The following is a 17625-nucleotide window of genomic DNA, read 5'->3' on the forward strand; positions in this document are numbered from 1 at the left end:
GTATTGATTATGTGCTATCAAATCATTTTAAACTCCTAGAGACCATGTAGAAATATTTTCTCCATGAAAATCTACAAGTAGCCTTTGACTTAGAAGCAGTCATTTAATAATCATTCAAAGCTATGGCACATTTCTGGTGCTTGACAGTTGATTAACATTTACAACCAGTCACATGACTTTAATTTGTGATTGTAATCTTTCTGGCAGAAAATGGTAAAAAAAAAAAACATTGGAAATGCTGGATTCACTTAACCAAATCAGGATCATGATGACTTGCTTTACAACCATTGCAAAAATTGTTATAAAATCAAGTCTGATAACATAGTTATTTCATTTATAATTGCAACAACTTACAGGCACAAATCCAGGCTCCATTAAGGTCATAGGTCAAAGACTACCTGTATTCCTAAATAGTTTGTTCAAGTTTCCCTTCTTTCTTTTCCTTTCTCCTTTCCCAGTATTAAAGCCTTTCCATAGAGCTGGTCTTTGCATAATATGTCCAAAGTAGAATAATTTGAACCAGGTCATTTGTGCCTCAAATGAAAACATTGGATTTATTCTTGGCCGTTCAAGTATTTCTAAGGAGTCTTCTTCAGTACAAAAGCATAGATACACAGTCCAAAACCTATATTTTAAGTTTTCATAAAAAGGAGACATTTGTAGCCGTTGCATCTTTAGCACAAATGTACCGTATTAGAGGAAGATTGGATTCAGAATGCACTTATTCTAAACGTTTGTACCTGATTATATTTCATAGTTAAAAAATAGATCTTACAACCTCACCTTTATGCAATAGTCCTAAGCAGAATTGAGATAAACTGAGCTTAATAAAATAAATCAATTTTTACTTGGATCCAGTATCCTATTTTGATGTTCTTACTTTTGAAATACTGCAATTTATATTTACATTGGTTGTAAATATTGGAACTAAATTTGATACAAGATAGGCAGCTATATAAATGTTTTAACTAAATGAATAAATATGAAGTATAACATTTTGTTTATTAAAAGTTTGGATTGGGAAAATTATAATCACTCAAATGTTACCAAACTCCAGTTCTCAGGCCACATGACAATGGATGTTGTAAACTATAGTTCAACAACATGGAGGGTTACCCTTTCTCCCATCTCTGATATATATTCCAGTTGTATGTGACCACCAGAGATCTCTGAAAGTAATTGCAATCAAATCTTATAGCTTACTATGAGGCCTTAAGTAAATAAGTATAGCATAAGTATAGCATATTGTGCTATACTTCTTTTCTAGCTTCCTTTTATGCATTTTATGATATTTTAACAGAAACAGGTCCCCAACTACACCTCCACATTATTTGCATAAACATGAAAACATGGGAAGCTTTCCAGGAAAAAAAGAGTGGCAATTTTATATAGTTGTTTATAAGAAAATAATGGTTCAACTGTGATCATGCCTGATCTGGATATGTCTATCATTTCTTCATTTGGGAGATAAATATTCAGTCTGCCTCTGCTGAGTCCCTCACTAATTAAAGCTACATCTGTTAAAGCCTGCAGTGAAGGGGTTTGGTTAATTGTGTGCACAAGGAACTGTGTACGTTTCATTATGTTTAGTAGATTGTAATAAACAACTTAGTGCCTTGAATTGAATTGAATTGACATACACTAGTTAGCAAAAAAAAAAAAAAAAAAGAAAGACTGAACAAGATAGGACAAATAAAGCCATGCACTAAAGAATACCACAACATTGAGTTTTGTTCAACTAGGCTTGTCACTTAAACATATCTGTGCATGTGCAGAGGCCTCTCAGCTCACTAAAACGGCTTAAATACAATAAAAATTAACATGAGGTCTGAAACCAGAAAACTGGATAGGAGACCAGATTCTAAAGAAAACACTGCACCTATCCTTAATACCCAAGACTCAGAAATTTTTAGAAAGAGCCTATCAGGATGAAGCAACTTATCTGAGCCTTGTCTTTTAACCTACGGCTACTAAAGAATATGAGGGTATATTTTTTCCTAAGCTTGACAGTGAGATGGAAGATATATGAATTTAATAAATATAAATAGAGTTTAGTCGTCATGCTGAGGTGATGAGGACCAAGATCAACTAGTCCTGACTCCCAACTCCATAAGAGAGAACTCTAGGATTAAATCAAAGCTACTGACCCTCATGAAAAACTATTAGCTATAAATCAGGTCTCCACTGTTTTATCCCAGTAATATGTAGCAGCTCAGATAGACTAGCTGATGCAGAACAATGAATCAACTAGCCTAGCAAGTGGACCAGAATTTGCTAGCAGCTCCTGAATACTCCCACCTACCCCACACACAGCAGTCATAGAGGCAGCAGCTGCAGCAGCTTTCCAGTGCCAAACACCTGCATCTCTTCCTGACAAATAAGATGGAAATACTATCAGATATACTACCATCCCATATATTTGTTTTATAACCTTTTAACAAAAAAAAGCTGAAAAGCTGATAACCTCCTTCTGCCACGGAACACTCCGTACTTCAACAACTTTGTTTACCTCATGACCCTCTTGAAGCATAATTATAATGCTCAATCAAATAGTCCTGGCTGACTGTAAAATTTGTACTTGTGCTGGCTGAGAGAGCATGTTGCTGACTTTCAGTTGTTAGTCTGGGATGTGAGCTGGAATCAAAGGTCTAAATCAGCATTTCTCAAATTTGGCAACTATAAGATGTGTGTACCCCAGAATTCAACAGGTTCTGCTTTGAAACATATGAGCAAAAGAGTTTTTTTGCTTTCCTATTTGAGGTGGGGTCAGGATAGGAGTTGATACAAATGCAAACCATTAAAACAAATAAGATATTTTATTTTGGACACTAAAATACTTAGGCTGATTAAATAGGTATGCATTATATATAAATGACAATATATAGTAATTTATAAAACCTAGTATGTACAGAATAGTATGAATAGACATATATTATAAGAAATAGCATACTTAATTTTCTTCCCCTCAATTCTTCTTCTGTGCTTTCCACTTGTGCTGTATTTCAACTTCTTCAGCCTCATCTCAATTACTCAGTTACTGGAGTGCCTGTGAGTTTTCTCTTCGCTATCTTGCTGCCAAAGCCTTTAACTCCCAAATTTCCACCGTCCAGCATCTGAATCTCTGTACACACAACATAGTCCCTCCTCTGGTCTTTCCACAATCTTGCAAGTTGCTCCAAACAGTTTCCCTGACTCTACAGTTTAGACCAGGGCTTTTCAACCAGTGGTACGAGTACCACCTGTGGTACATTGGCACCTTGCAGGTGGTACGTGACCATCCAAGAAAAGTGGTAGTGGGGGAGGGGAATGAGCTGAACCGATGGCAGCACCGCACAAGCCTGAGTGAGAGATGGCTGAAGCTGCAGGGCTGTCAGGCTCAGCAGAAGCACCAGGATCAGTACTGCTTTCCAGCTGATCGGCGCTTCTTCAGGACTGTCAGGGCTCAGTGGAAGCGCCAGGCTCCAGCTGTAGCTCAGCGTTGATCCTGGTGCTTCTCCTGAGACCTGAAGAAGCACCAATCAGCTGGAAAGCAGCACTGATCCTGGCACTTCTGCTGAATCCAGAAGAAGCGGTGATCACCTGGAATGTTGCAGCAGCTCCAGGGTCTTGTGATTTACATTCAGATGCTTGGCCACTGACTCATATTTATGACGGTCACAGTGGTCATGTGAAGTGACCAAAACCTGCTGCAACCACCCAGCAGATGGGGGGGGGGAATAAAAACCAACCACCCCACTCCACCCCTGCTACCAATCCTCAACAGAAATGCTCACAAAAATGAAAACCTCGGACAGGAGGAAGAGCGCCACTGGGTGGGCAGGCAGGTGTTTTGCTCGGCTGTGGCTTGGGGGGCACGTTTTTCAGTGTCATTGTAACTTTGAACAGTCACTAAGCGAACTGTTGTAAGTTGAGGACTACCTGTACCTCATCACTTTTTTCCTTTTTTTGTCATCAAGTTTTTGACACCTTGCTAGGCGACTGGTGGTACTCAGATATTGCCATATCCTAAAAGTGGTACAATGGGTGAAAAGATTGAAAAGCCCTGGTCTAGACCATCCAAAGTTGATCATCTCTGTCATTTCTCCAATCCAATCTACATTAACCAGATGTTGACCTCTCCAGCATCATGTCCTGTAGCATTGGCAATACAAACCCTGTTTCTCTGCTTTTCCTGGCTATTTTATATTCTGTACCCAGAACATAAACCAGTACTTTTGAATGTTCAATATTTTGGTATAAATATGAATTAAAATAGAACCTCCACTCAAGTCCTAAAATTAGATAAACAGGAGCCAGATAAGCAAATGAGTCAAAAATATTTATTTATTTACTGAAGAAAAGAATCCAAAGCTATATATTCATGTATGGCAAAAGTACATAAACCTATGGGATTATTAGTCTATTTAAAAGGGAAATTAGATTCACCTTAAACTCTATCCACTTCATTTGATTATGAGTAAGAGAGGAATTGGGTTTCAAAGGGTAAACAAAAGTAGCTATATTGCAAAATAAGAAAGAAATTGAGGTCATTCTACCTAAAGCTGAGGAAGAGTGTCCTGGACTAGGAGAAGAAACTGACAAAGACACTGAGCATGTTGGAGTCCAAACACCAACATCCACACCCATAAACACACATCTGTGGTTTGTTGTCTACTGAGAAGACGCAAGTAGAAACTTCAGTTTCCATTAAAGAAGAAATTGAACTTGCCCTGCCCCTTATATGTCCCTGAACAGGTGGAAGGGGGGCAAAGAAATCCATGAGTCAGTTCTGGTCAGTGAATAGATGGAAACAGAGGAAGAAGTAGAAACCCTTTCAGTTAAGGTGTGCATTCTCACGACTGGGAAGAAGGAAAGTTCTTGGGAGGAGGGGAAGCAAAAAATATAGAGGGAGGTGATCTGAAGGCTGAACTTAACAAAGCCAGAAGTTCCATAACTGCTCCAAACATACAAACAGAATATTAAAAGTAAAGTATGAACAAAGTATCTTTTTCATTATGATAACTGACTGCTACTGAAACATGAAAAAATTTGGAATTTTTTTCTCCACAATTTTGAATGCATTGGGGTAAGTTCCAAGTATCCAGATATGCATATACTGTTATGCACATCCTTTGTATTTACTTAGTTAATTAAAAATGCATTTGAAGAAATATCCAATGAAATAAGAAAAATCATTCTCCCTTCCCATCATATTATTTTTAAAAATGTTTTGATTAAACTGAAGAATGAAAATTTAGTTGAGTAGGTGTAGGAGATGACTAGGCTGAGTCTGAAGGAAGGGGTCAAGTGAGTCATCGGTCTTGAGTCCCTTCATGGCCACACGAGATCTAACTCCATCCATCCCATTTTGAATTCCATTGTCTTATCTGCTGCCAATTTGCTTTGACAACCTAGTAGTGAATTGTTCATGTGCAAAGCATTAGATAGTAAAATACAATAAAAGAAAAAATGCTTGATGTATCTAAATCTACATACTTTTCTAAGGTGCCAATATTGCACACTGTTCGTAAAATCATTTTTCTATTAACACAATTTTAATTATGTCATTTAAAGACAACAATTTGGTTTCTTGATTAATTCTGATGTCTTATTTACTTAGTAAAAAACACACAAGCTTAATATTATTACTGTCATATAAGCTGAAATGCATTCCCAGCTATTAGTACCACCTCTTCTTGGTATATGATGAACAATCTGGGAATTAAGTTTTAACTATAATATTAAATTATAGTTTAATGATATAATGTATAGGAAGCCAATATTTTGTGTTTCCAATTTACCTAGAGTTCACATTTAATTTATGGCTGTTACAGCAAAAACAATAGGGTCTTTCTTGAGCACATCTTAAAGTCTAATATGCATATTATGCCATAAGCATTTGAGATTAAAATCTACTTTACTAAATGCATATCACTGAACTATGATTCCAAAAAATCAATCCAAAGAAGAGCACAAAATAATCTTTATATGTTTTAATATATTCTATCTAATGCTATATTTATACTTTAACATTAAAAACTGATAAGAGAAATAGTGAATTTTGGGGGCTAAGAGTATTTCCATCATGTATTTTAATACAATCTTTTATAAATCCTTTATATTCTTTTTAATAGTTTGCATGAGTCATTAAGTAACATGCTACAGCCTGACACTATGTTGGCTTGGAATAAATTACATGTATAAATTACATTTAAATATTTTTTCTAGTTACACACACACACACACACATGATTGTAATTAAAATTTATAAATTACATTTATATCTTGCCTCCCCACCCACCCCAAGGGGTGCAGTCTACACAGTGCACATACATCCGATTTTATCCACACTGCAACCATACAATGAAATAGGCTGGCCTGAAAGAATATGACCAATCTGAACTTCTATAGATGACATAGAAAGTGGCCTTGAAGGACAGTGGGAAGGCCATCACCAAAGCAATGATCAGAAAAGCTCAGCTTAAACTCATTCCATGGAGCAAACAAGGAAATCCCCCTTCCTAATTCACATGAAGGTAAAGTGAAGGGGGAGAGAAGCCTATTCAGTCTTGAAAGACACTGTTACCAGAGCTGTTTTAGAATAGAAACATTTGTTTCATAAAACTGACAGTTTTCAAGGTTGAGAGAAGAGGTTGATATTCCTGACCCTAATTCAAGGATATTCTCTGCTGTATATGTCCATGTGAATCAGCACATTGCTGCCACTAGAGCTTTGTCATCTTGATCATGTTTTGAGCTTCATGTCTTTACAGAACATGAATGATTTATTCTGCTCTTAATGGTGTGATCTATCAGTATGGGATAGCTAAATGCATTTAATTTGGTATTTCAGAAACTGATTGTATATAAAATTCAGTGCGAGAACGCATAAATATGAAAAGAATTCATTTCAATAAAGCACCTGCCCTAATAGATGATACATGAAGTAGATTAATGCTGAACACTGTAAACTACTTTCTACTGTTTCTAACCTAGTAAATTTAAATAGAAGTATATACTTCATTTCCCAAACATGTTTATGACAAATACATTCTCTTTATTAAAAGCCTTGAGAAAACATATTATAAGAATTGTACATTACTTTGCTACTCTAAAATATCCTTTCCAGTATTTCACCCAATTTCATTAATTTATTTTTATTTATTCTTGGCAACGTTTGTTATTTTAATACAAAGAGCAATTAAGAAATTCAATTTCTTTTCAAAAGCATGGGTGAGAAATTATGATAAGTAATGGAAATTTGCAAATTAAAGCAAAGATTGAATGCTTCTTAAGGTGAATATGTCCATTAGAGAAATTATCTGTGTTCTTATCTATGTAATGTACAACTTACACACAAAAAAAACTTTTACTAGTGATAGAACAGAATCCATCTCTAAACTAAATGACTGTCTAATCTTTAGTTTGTAACTTGCTTTAGTTTTTCTTCAGCTTCATAACTATTCATACCATTAGGGTAGATAGAGACCACCAACTAATGCTGCGAAGAAATTGCAAAATAATGGAGAATTGAGTTTGGTGCAGACCCTGAGTTATTTTGATGCTTTATTACAATGTTAAAGAAAGCTTCAACTGCTAATCTAATCAGTTCTTGCATATGGAATAAGAGGAGATGCTTAACTTATCACCATTGGCCAACAATATTTCTGGCCATTAAGTAGCATCTAGGTTCACCCAGTGGGCTAAATAAAAATGCAGTTTGCTTGTTGGAGGCTTAAATTTTATGTTAACGCAACACAGTTAATGATTAATATGTTCTAACTTCATGGTTAACTAAAACAGGTTTATGAAATAAACTTGATTATCTAAGATTACAGAGACCCAAAAGAGAAATTGCCCTGAATAATTAATTATATCATTTAGGCTTGCCAGACATTAAACTAACAATTAATTAATTAGTTTATCACTCAGTATTTGGGGTACATACGTCAATAGGTCATATGAACACAGATGTTGGGATTCAGTCAGTAAACTTCAGTGAAGAAAATCATAGCTGAAAATATTATGCAATATAACTATTAAATCCACAGTAATATCAGATTGTAAAATATATTTCTTTCATGCTTTTCTCCCAAAATCACTAAAAACGTTTCTAGTATCCATTTAACTACAAAAAAAATCATCTAGATGACAAATGAATGGGCACTCCTGTTGAAGATTTGATTGGCAATTGAGCAAAATCCATCATAATCTGCACAGTGGGCAATTCCACAAACAAGCCCACAACTTGTTGTTTGAACATGTTTTTCAGGCAGAACTTGTATTTGAGGTGTAAATTTATACACCCCAGAATACTTTAATCTTTTTTTGATGCACAGGAGTGCTAATAGGTTTTAAAAAATCTATTTCACACTTCCTTGAAGATGATGGAAGCGTTAGTCTAAGAAGTATAAATGTTGAATGTTGATTGGAGAGAATAAAATAAGGAAGGAATAATTAGTTACAAAATGACCCTTTCCTGCCCTTTCAGTAAATAGAATTAACTGAATCTGATTCTACTGGCATTAAAGATACTGCAATGAAATTTGAAATTAATTGGTCTAAACTGCTTGTTTGAAATTTTCTATGACTCACTAAATCAGTGTTTCTCAACCTTGACAATTTTAAGGCATGTGGACTTCAACTCCCAGAATTCCACAGCCAGCATTGCTGGCTGTGGAATTCTGGCAGTTGAAATCCACATGCCTTAAAATTGTCAAGGTTGAGAAACACTGAGGGACTAACTGCATTATTTTATTGTAAATATGTATTGCTATTTTGTGTTAATAATTTATATAGAAATTTGTTTATATTTTATATAATATTTTTTTTCATATTTAACTAGTATTTTACCACCAAATTCCAGTTTTAGATAATTGATTTTTTTTTCAGTATGAAAGACAAATGAGCCCCAAACACTTGGGAATGACATAGTATATATGTGTGATAAAAATCCAATATTGCCATATGTGCCTGGCATTCTCTTTTTGTATATACAAAAACGCAGCTGTCAATTTTTTGTAACTAATCCATGTGGACTGTTGGTGCAGCTATAAGAATGTGAATATTGTATAAGGCACAAAGCAATTCTCTGAAAATGATTGCAGAAATTCAAAAATTGCTTTCATCAAAGCTGCTGCTGATTTCCCATTGTAGGGATTGAATAATTATTTCCTACTGAGTAAGCAGAGACTGGAATATAAAGCAGTCAAGCTCCTCAGAACAAGCTCATTGCATGAGTAAATAGGATACTTAGGATGAGTGCCCCTGAAGTTCAGAGCAGGGTCCCAACATTTTTTTCCCCACAGCACATGATAAGTGAGTAGTTGTTGAAGATGGCCTCTTAGAGCAGTGGTTAAGAATATGTTGCAGTTGGCTCGTGGACATGTAGAAGGCTAGGAGACTTTAAAAAAAAAGATTTGGTTGTTTAATTGATAAGTATGGTCTTGGAAGTTGCCAAAAGGAGCCTTTGGAGCAGTGTACTAAGTAGTAAGAGAAGCTATGTGGTTCCTTGTTTAGGGATCTGTTGATGGGATTAATAGTATGATTGGAATGATAGGTGTCACCAGAGTAATTGGCAATAGCAGCAAAGAAGTGGCTGTGGTAGATCCATCAAGCAGCTGTTTGGTAGCATGAAGCTTCAGACTGGAATTGACACCACTTAGCTGTTAAGTGCATGATGGTGATAGTGGCATCTCTGAAGAACTTCCTCCTGACAGTTATAATGGCAGTAAGCTTGTGATCACTAGGTCCCTGGCTGTGCAGAGATGAGACTGACAGCCGAGTATGTGCTGTGCACAGGACTGCCATTAAAGAACATCCAGAAACTTCAATGGTTCATAATGTGACAGTAGAAACATTTATGGTACACCTTGTTAAACCATGTTACGCCTCTGCTCTGCAAGCTACAGTACACTGAGTTTTAACAGGATTCTGGATAGAAGTCAAGCTACAAAGTCTTTCATGTTGAAGGAATCAAAATGTAATCTTTCGATGTATAACATAGTCCAGCGATTGTTCATTTATTTTTGCTTTCTCTACGTTCTCCAGTGTAATCTAAATTGTGCTGACCAAAGAAAAAGAAAAAGCTTTCTGCTACTTTAAAAATGTTACGGCTATAGCTTGCACTATACAGTAGCGTTCTCCCCTCCCCATTTTTCTCCTTGGCACTCAAATGTATCAGCTTTCTGCTTCTCTACCATAGCCACCTGCAAAGTAACAAGTAAAAGTTTTTAGGCTAGTTGCCAGCTATTGAGCTATTGTGTATTCAGAGCTTAGAGAGATGCAGGATTGCAACAAGTTTGATAGATAAGAAAATTCAAACGAAAGAAGAAATCTTTAGATGCACAGAAACCTTGCAATGTTAAGAAAAAAAATGTATTAGTTATAAAAGGAGGAACCTGTTTCGCAATGTGTATGTGTGTGAGACAAGAGATTGGGACACCAGCCATTACTTTGATCAAAGGAATAAAGCTGTATTCTTTTCAATAGCTTCGTGTTCAGAATCTTTTTGGGTTTATTGGAATTCTGAGCTGAAAAGCCTTACAATGTTCTGGGACCAGATTATTTGCAGGACCATTTTTCTCTGACTGTTTCTATCCAGATAATTTGTTCCAACAGAAATGGGAGGCTGGGTCCCATCTATTAGAAAATATAATCTGGCAGGGCATATGAAGTGGGCTTTTTATGTTGTGACTTGTTTATTTTATTTATATCCTGCCTTTATTATTTTTATAAATACTCAAGGCAAGGACATATGTAATACTCCTTTCTCCTTCTATTTCCCAAAACAACAATTCTGTGAGGTGAGCTCAACTAAGAAAGAGTGACTGGCCCAGTCACCCAGTCAATTTTCATGCCTAAGGCAGGACTAGAACTCATAGTGTCCTGGCTTCTAACCTGGTGCCTTGACCACTAGGCCCAGTGGCTTGCTTTCTAATGTCACAATACTCTCCAAAATCCAGTTGACCCCAAATCTGCTCTCAGTTCATAATGACCTTCACAATGACCTGGAAAAATGTAGCTGTTTTTCCAGTCATGGAGGTTGGGGGATTAATTGGGGTTATGAGATGAATATTTATTTATGGTTAATATAGTTGTCCTCACTGCTAATATAATATTATTTTGTATTGATTTTTAATCCAAAATTAGCTATCCGGCTATCTGCATAATGGATAACATTTAAATTAATTCAAACAAATAAATGAAGCAATATGCCTTTCCTTTGTATTTTGAAAAAAGAGACAACACTTATTAAATTTCCATAGGACATAGAATTGGGTGGATGTCTAATCCTACAAAACAGTAATTAAATTTAAAACAATCTTGATAGGTTAGATGAAATTTAACAGGCCCAGATGTGAAGATTTTCATTTATAAAACAAAGTTCAAATGCATAGGTATAAGTAATTGCAAAAAAAGAAATGGAAATAATATTGAGTACGAACCAGCATTGTGGTATGACCGCAAACAGTTAAATATAAAAGAGCAAATGAAACTATTATAAAGTAAAATTTCTAAATCATAAAAAGTATGTTCCATCTTATTTTACTTTAATCAGATAATATACATTGGACTCCATACTTTAACAGAACTTCAGAGAAACTGAAAAAGATGCAGCAAAGATGATCAAGGACTAGAAATTAAATTATGTGAAAAAGATTGAAGAAGTATGGTTAGCCTTGGAAAGAGTGAAATGGGATAAGGAAGCATTCTTCAAAAAATTTAATATTACACAGAAAATGTGAAGAGTCTGTTCTCTGTCATTTCAGAATAGGGATCAACTAGCAGTTATGTGTTGCAAGGAAATATATTTCAATTAAATGTTAGAAAAATGAATGTAAAAAGTAAGAGCATGTCAACATTATAACCAATTCCTCAAAGTGATGATAGGCTGTATATGTTCACATAGATGTGGTTTAATTTGCTTTAATTTGGATGCTGATATCAAGTAGCAGTGATCCATTTTAAGCACAGAGTGATATGTTTAAGGATAATCTAAACCACTGGCTTGTTACCAATCTAATGCCCAATTCAAAGCAAGACACCTAATACTGTTAGGATTAATGTGCTGAATACATAATAATTTACAGTAATAATCCAAGAGAGTTTTACTGTAATCAATTGTAAAACTTTAAATGCATTAAGTGATAAAGTAGAAATTGATAACTCTGCAAAGTGCCAATAGTGTCAGGACGAAGCCCTGAGACAAAACAATATAATCCTTTCCAGTCCTTAATTGCTTACAACCAATGGACAGAATCTTGCCAAACTAAAGCTGTAACTTTCCAACCTGCTAGATATCTCCTGAGAGATTCTAGGGCAGGGGTGTCAAACTGCCGGCCCACGGGCTGATGCGCATGGCAAAACCACGCCCGCCCCATTGCCAGCAATGGAAAAAAAAAGTCATGATATGTCATAACACATGCCATGATGTTGAGAGTTTGACAACCCTGTTCTAGGGTATAGCTACTCTCTTTTTCCTTTCCCCATGTAGTGCGGGATTCCACAGTCTCTTAATCTGGGCCTCTTTCTGGGATAGTTCTGTGTTACCAAAAGCCTCTCGACCCACCTTCTGCTGCTCCAGGCGCACGTTCCATCACAAATAATATTTAATTTACTGTACTGATAAAGAATAAGCCCTTTAAAGAGTATATCTCTATATTATCATAGTGGGAAAACTATTTTTTGTTATTGGTTTTTCACTGAATCTTCATAAATCAAGGAACTGAGATGTTCAAGAGATAATACACCTAATGACTTATGTAAATAGGGAGCCTTTATTGTTCACAGCAAGGAGGCACTTCGTTCTCAATTTGACTGCATTATTGTTCACAAAGGCTTTTCAATAGATTGGTTCTTACAGTGTAATTCTTAAATGTTTGAAAATAATTTGCATTAATGATTAAATCTTCATCTTCAACTTTCAGACAGGTTATGTAGCTGGACCTAATTTTAAACAATACATGTCTTGATCACTTATATCACAGTGTTAGCATTATATATTCAAATGTCTTATTTTGTCATAAACCAATTCTCCCTAACCATCCACCAGAATCATAAAATGCTAGAGGTACTAAAAATTAGAACACATTAACCACCCCATCATATTAATTGGCTTTACTCATCACAATTAGCTAAATTTACTGAACTGTAATTTATTTGGATTTTGCCTTATTGTATAATTTGCATTTATCCATTGTTATTTGTGAACAATAGCCTATAATTTAGAATGTTGTCTATACTAAGGCAATTGCAATTTATTCAATCAGCATAAGCCAACCTTAACTTCACATCATGCGAGAAATGAACCATTGAGCATATGCTATCTCCAGTCACTATTGTGTAGGTCGCTATTGTGCAAAACAATTCCAAGAAAATGAATGTAAAAATAACCATTGATATTAAAATATGACAGATAAATCTACCATGTAAAGCAAATAAGCCATATTGAAGGAGAATGATGACATTTCACATGAAGTTTGTCATCATACTTTCTTATGTCACTTCAGGAATTGCAATGGTATATGAGGATGACCTTGGAGATAGGAGAGAACCACAGCTAGGTTAGATAGGAGGCAGCTTAGCCTGCAGTAGGAATATGAGCATGGCAAATGTCTCAGAAAGATTCCTCCTAGTTTCTTAGGCTCTAAAGTGATGGGGGAATAATGTACTTTCAAAATTGCAAGATTCTGTGAATTTAACCTTAAAATATACTAGAATTAGTTCGTGTGCTGTCCTTTCTGTTTGGACTACCTCACAAGGCTGATATCAATCTTGCAAGTCACATCATTAGCAAGCACAAGGAAGCCTACTGGTCTCCTAGCTAGCAGATGACTTTCAGAGCAGACATACTGCCATCAAGGCTAATCACCCTTAAACTCCATGTCTTCCATGAATTGGTATGACCATTTTTTGAAGCCAGCCAAGTTTCATGAATTTTTTTTGATTCCCTTCCGTTCTTATAGGTGTATATTTGTATCTGAACCCCAGATAGTTTTCTTCATCATCCAGTCAGAAAATATATCCAAATAGTGATATCTTTGTCTTTATTTTATTATGTTTCTGTCACAGTTCTTGGAAGTGTTTGGAAAGTCACATCATAATTGCAATGAAGGCAAATATAAAATATAGATTCATAAAGTAAGTAAGAGCATCAGCTGAATACAACTCTCTCAGGCATAATATGCAAGAACATCAACTGTATACTTCAGTTGCATAACAGTTGCATTCATCTCTCCTTACATGTCTATTGAGAAATAAACAAGGGCTGAGAAAATTATTCTTCTGCAGTACAGTGTAGTAAGTACACTAGATTCAGTTCAGCTTATTCTCTGGTAAATTTATATAATACTGCAGAATCCTTGCAATAAACTCAGGTTTTTCTTCTCTTTATTTCCAACAAATATAGAACCATTCATGAAAGGCCTTTTTTTCCTATAGAATTTTGGAAAAAAATGAAAAAAAATTCTTTTACCAGTTTTACCTTCATCGGATATATGTATCCTTAATTGGCTGTAGTATTATTGCTTCCAACAAAGAAAAATATTATAAATCTTTTATTTATAAAATGGAAATCAAATGACTATGCCAAAAGGCACTTCTCCTTGGCATTGAAAAAAATAAAATAAATTTAGAAAATGGAAACTGAGCACAGGAATATCTTGCAGATCCTCAAAGTAAGTTACAAGGGAAGGGTTCAAATAATTGTAAATAAATGAACACCCTTTCCTATGAATAATACAATGTATTATTTCAAAATTTAGTTGTCACAAATAGGTTACTGTCTGTCATTTCACCCAAATCAGTTTAAATTCTTCTATGTATTAATGGTTTACTTCCTTAATTAGTTCCATTATATAGATCAGCATTTTCATTTACATTGCTAGCACAGATAAAACCCCTGAATAATTGTGACTCACACTAGAAATGTAAAATCAGTCAGTCTAATATTTGTTTGTATACTAGAATCTACCAGTGTATTTTGTTTTTTAGAAAAAATGTTTTGTACTGACTCAGTATATTCAGGTTGTTGTGGATTGTATAAGATAAATACCACAGTTTTGCTTTATGTTTCATCACCTGCCTTGAGCAAATTAAAGTGCCAAAACCAAATGTACATTATATATTGTGTGAAATGGCAGAACATCTGTCTCATTTGCTGAGAACCTGAACAGAGGTACTGTATATCCAGGGAGTGAATAAATCAGCTGTGAAACAAAGAAAAATGTCCACAATCCCTGGTTTTACTTTTAGATATACAACAGTAGACTTTATTTATTCCATGCTATTAAATGGTTCTTCTCTGCTATCAGAACAATGTTCCTCATTTTTATGTTTATTCTGAGAGGACTGTCTTAATTTATCAACATTAGTTCCAATTGTTCCTCTGAAATCATGATTGTAAATCTTTAAGCAGAATTGGTCAATTGGTAGTAATTATGATAGCAGCCTTTATTACATGATCACTCCATTTCAAGGAACAATTGGACCAAGATAGATTTCTGACGCTTTTATACCAGAACTAAACAATTCATAACTGACAACTATGTGAAAACAATCTATTAACCCCCTCTGGCTTTTACTTCCCTCTGTTACTCATAGGATTACTGTTCATAGTCCATAAACCTGAAGGAACATATGTGATGTAGAAAAACCTGATCCAACTGGCAACTCTCACAAAAATGAAATTGAAAACTTCAAAATCTCATTCTTCAAACAAGTACAGGAGCCACATTCCCTGGTAATTTATTATAATGGATTGTTTTCAGCATCCAGTTTATAGCCTAGACTGAATTAGATATTAGGTATAAGATTCAGCTGAGCCCAAAAATCTAAGTGAAAGGAACAATAATTTGACTTCCTGAATTTTTAATTACTGCAGGCAAAATGAACTTACTTTGTTTCATTCTGATCCTCAACAAAGTCCCCAATCCAATGTGTTTCTCTGGAAACCAGATCAAAGAGTCATGCCACAGACAAACAAAACATAAATATTGTAATGTGACTGTAAAAATGCAAACCAAAAACAAACTAAATTCTGATTAAACAAAAGCTGAATGGAGTTTGAGCCACCTGAGTTACTACTCATTTAGTGGCTATCTGAGTTTTTGCAGTGGAAATCTGATAGATTGAATGGAAGAATTTAAAAAAAGATTTTAGTTAGGCTATGCAAGACAAAATTAGGGGAGACTGAAGGAAATTGTCCCTTAATGTTAATAAGTATCTTGGCTTGAGAAAGAAGTGACATTTATTTCGATCTGTTTCAAGCATAAGACTGTCAGAGTGACTCTTACCAAGTCGAAATGCAACAATGCCAAAAACTGTAGAACAAAATTCACATTGTGTAAATTTTCCCTAGAGGCATCCCCACAGACCAAACATTCTAAGAATTCAAGTTTGCAGTCCCATGAAGAGTCCTTGAAATAGCCAGGTCTTTACAAACTTCCTAAATGTTATCAGTTAGTCTTACTTCCAAGGGCAAGCTATTCTATTGAATGAGACTCCAACAAAGGAAATTAATTGTTGAGCCACTCTTCCTAGACTTCCAAGCATGTGGCTTCTTTCATCATTCATTCCTGCTTGAACATGTTGGGCATATTGATCATATTGAACATAGGGTCTGGCTTAAACAATCAATATGGTAGCCATAATGATGTAATGGAAGCTCCTCTGCTCTTTTGTTTAATATATGTCACATTAGGAATTGCGAATTTAAATAGAAGAGGTATTTTGAATACCACTGTTCTGGGTCTTATGAAATTTATCAGGAGTTATGCCCTGATAAAGATATACCATGCCTGAAAAAATTATTCTACTGTTCTACCTGCATTTTTCAAATGGTACTCAATGAGAAAAGGAAACTACTATTTCCCAGATCTTGTCCTGGATCAGAACAACAAACTAAATGAACATAATTGTATTTTTGCTCATCATCAGTTCTGGCTTTATAACCCTGGTCTGCACATAAATCTGCTGTTTTTAAACTTGGAACAACTTAGTGAAACACTTCCATGCTGTTTACTGAAAGTGGATTGCCACAATGCCTAGGATCATCTATCTCAGGTGTCTTCAAACTTGGTCCTTTTATGACTTGTGGACTTCAACTCCCAGAATTCCTCAGCCAGCATGCCTGGCTGAGGAATTCTGGGAATTGAAGTCCACAAGTCATAAAAAGACCAACTTTGAGGACCCCTGATCTATCTTAACAGAAAGTTACAAACAGAAGTGCAACAAGCACTTTTGCACTTAATTCTATATGCATGTTCAGATAATGATTGGATAAGTTTAAAATGCCATTGAATATGAATGGAATACCAAATGATATGCCACTGTTAACTGAACCATACCAAATTTTTTTTCCAGTACAAAATTCAATTGTGTTTCAGTCCTTTGTGGTCCACAAAATCAATTAAGTATTTTTCCCCTATGAATTATTGTGATTTATTCAATGTGAAACCCCCTATTCCTCCCATGACTACATTTCTGGAGTCATCCCATTTTGTTCTTCATGGTGATGATCAGTTCTTCCTAGCTTTTGTCAAGCCTTGAATGCTTAACAATATGAAGTAGGCAAGAAAAGAGGAAAAACACTGATGTGTCAATGGAAAAAGCTGGCTCCCTCTCACATGGATAGTTCAATTCAAA

This window comes from Crotalus tigris, unplaced genomic scaffold (genome assembly GCF_016545835.1).
Source record: "Crotalus tigris isolate CLP2741 ecotype Arizona unplaced genomic scaffold, ASM1654583v1 scf7180000018468.2839379, whole genome shotgun sequence".
Classification (NCBI taxonomy): Eukaryota; Metazoa; Chordata; class Lepidosauria; order Squamata; family Viperidae; genus Crotalus; species Crotalus tigris.